Source organism: Octodon degus, unplaced genomic scaffold (assembly GCF_000260255.1).
Source record: "Octodon degus isolate 3935 unplaced genomic scaffold, OctDeg1.0 scaffold00152, whole genome shotgun sequence".
NCBI lineage: Eukaryota > Metazoa > Chordata > Mammalia > Rodentia > Octodontidae > Octodon > Octodon degus.
In genome coordinates, this window is record NW_004524728.1 from 522,730 (window position 1) to 526,966 (window position 4,237).

A 4,237-nucleotide genomic window follows, 5' to 3' on the forward strand; every position below is an offset into this window, starting at 1 on the left:
AGAAAAAAAAACAATTGGGAAAGGATTACTCAGCACAGCTAAAGAAGACAGATAGAAAAATAGAAAGTAGAAAAATGATGGAAATATTGAATGAACAATACAGAAAAGAATTCAAATGCATTAAATAGATTCAAACAGACAGTCAGGATTTTAAGAACTCCATTGAAAACTGGAAAACCGATTGAATGAAACTGTAGCTGGACTTTGAGACCTCTAACACAGTGGTGCAGCTAATAAATGTGAAACAAAAGATGTCTGAAAACTAACAAGGAACCAGGAAACAACAATCCAGTAGCTACAAGATTATGTGAAGAAAATAATGTAAGAATAACATGTGCCAGTGAAACAGAAAGACAGCACAAATGATATAAAAACACTATTGGCAGTATTAGCAGAAAATTTTCCAAACACAAGAAAATAAACTACCATACAGTTAAATAAGACATACAGAACTGCATATAGCAATAATCACAATAAATCTACACCTAAACACATGATAATCAAGATCTCAGAAATTCACCAAAAGAATAGAATACTCAAAGATGCTACATAGAAGAAACAGATTACCTGTAGTGGAAAAACCATCAGAATCATGGTAGATTTCTCAACAAAAAAATCAAGTCAAGAAGAGCTTGGAATGAAGTATTTCAGATCCTGAAAGTAACTACCAACCCAGGTTGATCTACTATGTAAAGTGATCTAACAAATTAATGTCAAAATAAGATCCTTCCATGAAAGAGAACAATTGAAGAAATCCATGACCACCAAACCAAACCTACAAAGAGTACTTACAGATATTCTACAGAGGGACAGAAGTGATCACAGCTATAAGAACAACAGAGAAGAATCACCAAACAGAGCAAATAATTAAAAAATGAAAAAAAATCAAACCTCTAACAAAAATAATATGACAAACATAAGCCAATAGGTACCTATTATAACAATCAATGTAAATTATCTCAATTCACCAACAAAAAAAAAATAGATTAGCAGGATGGACTAACAAGTAAAATCTAACAATATGCTACATGCAAGAAACATGTAACTCAAAAGGAAACTCGCAGACTAAAAGTCAAAGAATGGAAAACAATCCTCCATGCTACAAAAAAATCAGAAAAAAACAGGGGTAGCTATCTTGGTTGCTGACAATATCAATTTCAAACCAAAAATCATCTAAAGAGATAAGGAACGTCAATACATACTTGTTAAGGGAAAACTGCAAGAGCAAGACACAATAATAAATATATATGCACCCAGAGTAAGTAAAATCAACTGCATAAGACAAATTTTAACAGATGTGAAAAATTAAATGGCCATAATACAATAGTAATGGGGGACTTTAACATGCCACGGTCACAAAGAGATAGATCAACTATGCACAAAATCTCAAAGAAATAACAGAACTAAACCAAACTTGTGAAAGAAATTGACTTGGTAATGCTTTACAGAGTGTTTCACTCAGCATCAACAGAATACAAATTCTTTGCAGCTGCACATGGGGTATTCTCCAAAATAGACCATATACTATCGCACAGAGCACTTTTAAGTAAATGCAAAGCAACTGAAATTATCCCATGTATATTACCTGGTCACAGTGCAATAACACTAAAAATTATTGAAAAAAGAAACTAGAAAAACACCATAAACACAGGGAAATTAAATAACAACTTCCTAAACAGTGAGTAACAGATGAAATTAAAAAAGAGCTTAAATCTTGACAATCAAACAAAAATGCACATGCAACTTACCAAAACGTGTGAGGTGCAATGAGAGCTGTTTTAAAGAAAAAAATTTATAGTGATAAATTTGCACATTAATAAAACAGAACAAGTACAAATAAGTGATGTTATTCTGCACCTCAATCTCCTAGAAAAAGAAGAGCAAGTCAAACCCAAAGTCCAAAGAAGACAGGAAATTATAAAAATTAGAGCAGAAAGTAATGCATTGAAGATGAAGAAAACAATACAAAGAATAAATGAATCAGAGTTGGTTCTTTGAAAGAATAAATAAAATTGATAAACCCCTACCCAACCTAATCAAAAAAGGGAAGAAAACCTCAAATTCATGCAATAAAGAATGAAAAGGGTGAAATCACTACTGACTCTAGAGAAATTCAGAAAATCATCAGTATCTACTTCAAAATCTTTATTCTGAGATTTTGGATGGAAAACACAGAGGAAATGGACAGCTTCCTAGATACATATGAAATGCCAAAGCTGAGTCAAGAATATATACAAAATCTAAATAACACAATAACAAGAAACAAAATTGATAATGTAATAAAAAACCTACCAACAAAGAAAAGCCCATGTTCCAATGGATTCACAGTAGAATTCTACAAGAAATTTAGAGATTTAATGCCAACTTTTCTCAAACTCTTCAGTGAAATACAAAGAGAAGCAATTCTCCCAAACCCATTCCTGGAGGCAAGTATTACTCTGATTACAAAACCAGAGAAAAGATCCAACTAAAAAGACAGCAACAGGCCAATATATCTAAAGAATATAGATGCAAAAATCCTCAATGAAATACTAGCAAACAGAATATAGCAAATCATGAAGAAGGCTATACATCACAATCAATTGGGATTTATTACAGGAATGCAGGAATGGTTTGACATATGCAAATCCATAAATGTAATACAGGACATCAATAGAACTAAGAACATAAACCACATGATCATCTTAATAGATGGAGAAAAAGCTTTTGACAAAGTACAACACTCATTCATGAAAAAACCCCTACAGAGAACTGGTATAGATGGTCAATATCTCAAATTATTAAATAAAAGCGATCTATGAGAAACCAACAGCTGACATCACACTAAATGGGCAAAAACTGAAGGCCTTCAATTTATAACTAGGAACAAGACAAAGATGTCCACTGTCTCAACTTCTGTTCAATATAGTTCTGGAAACATTAGCCAGAGCAATTATACAAGAGAGAAATAAAATGAATAAGCACTGGAAAGAACAAGTGATATCATTATTCACAGATGACATCATGCTGTATGTAAAGAACCCCAAGTACTCCACCAAAAGTCCTATAGATTTAGTTACTAAATTCAACAACATAGGAGGATACAGTCAACACCCAAAAATCAGTAACATTTTTTACACAAATAATGAACACACAGAGAGAAATTATAGAAGCCAGGCCTTTCACAATAACATTCCAAAAATTGAAATACTTAGAAATCATTCTCACAAAGGATGTAAAAGATTTGTACAGAGAAAATTATGATACTCTGAAAAAAGAGATTAAAGAAGATGTGAGAAAATGGAAAGATATATCATGTTCTTGAATAGAAAGAACCAACATTGTGAAAATGGCCATACTCCCAAAACTGCTGTACAGATTCAATACATTCCCCATTAAAATACCACGAATATACTTCACAGAGGTAGAGAAAACATTTCTGAAATTCATTTGGAACCAGAAGAGATCCAGAATATTAAAAGCAATCCTGGGAATCAAAGGAAAGGTAGGAGGTACCACTATCCCTGACCTGCAATTATACTATGAAGTTTCTGTGATAAAATCAGTATGACACTGGTACAGAGACAGACCTGAAGATTAGTGGAGCAGATTAGAAGAAGACACAACTATGAACACATTCAGCCACATTATACTTGATACAGGAGCCAAATAGGCTCATTGGAAGAAACACCTCTTTAATAATTGGTGCTAGAAAAACTGGCTTTCCATAAGTCAAAGGCATGGCCATCACCATGCACAAAACTACAGTTAAAATTGATCAAAGATCTAAATACTAAAACAGAAACACTAAATCTTATGAAGGAAAATGTAGGTAGAATTCTTAAAGATATAGAGGTAGGTAGAAAATTAATGAACAAAATTAAACTGTATGTGAAATTCCTCAAAGATCAGAAACTGGGATCTTATCTTTTTGAAAAGTTTCTGCACATCAAAGTAAAACTCCAACAGAGGAAAAAGAAAAACAACAAACTGAAAAAAATTATAGCTGACTATCCCTCAACAAAGACCTTCTATCTAGAGCATACAAAGAATTAAAATAAAATAAGAACCCCCATATTCAAAGACCCAATCCAAAATAGGCATCAGAGATGAATATACATTTCTCAGAGGAAGAAATACAAATGACAAGTAAATATATGAAAAAATGTTCAACATGATTGATTATTTGAGAAATGCAAATTAAAACAACACTGAGATTCCATCTCATCCCAGAAAGAATGGCTAATATCAAGAAGTC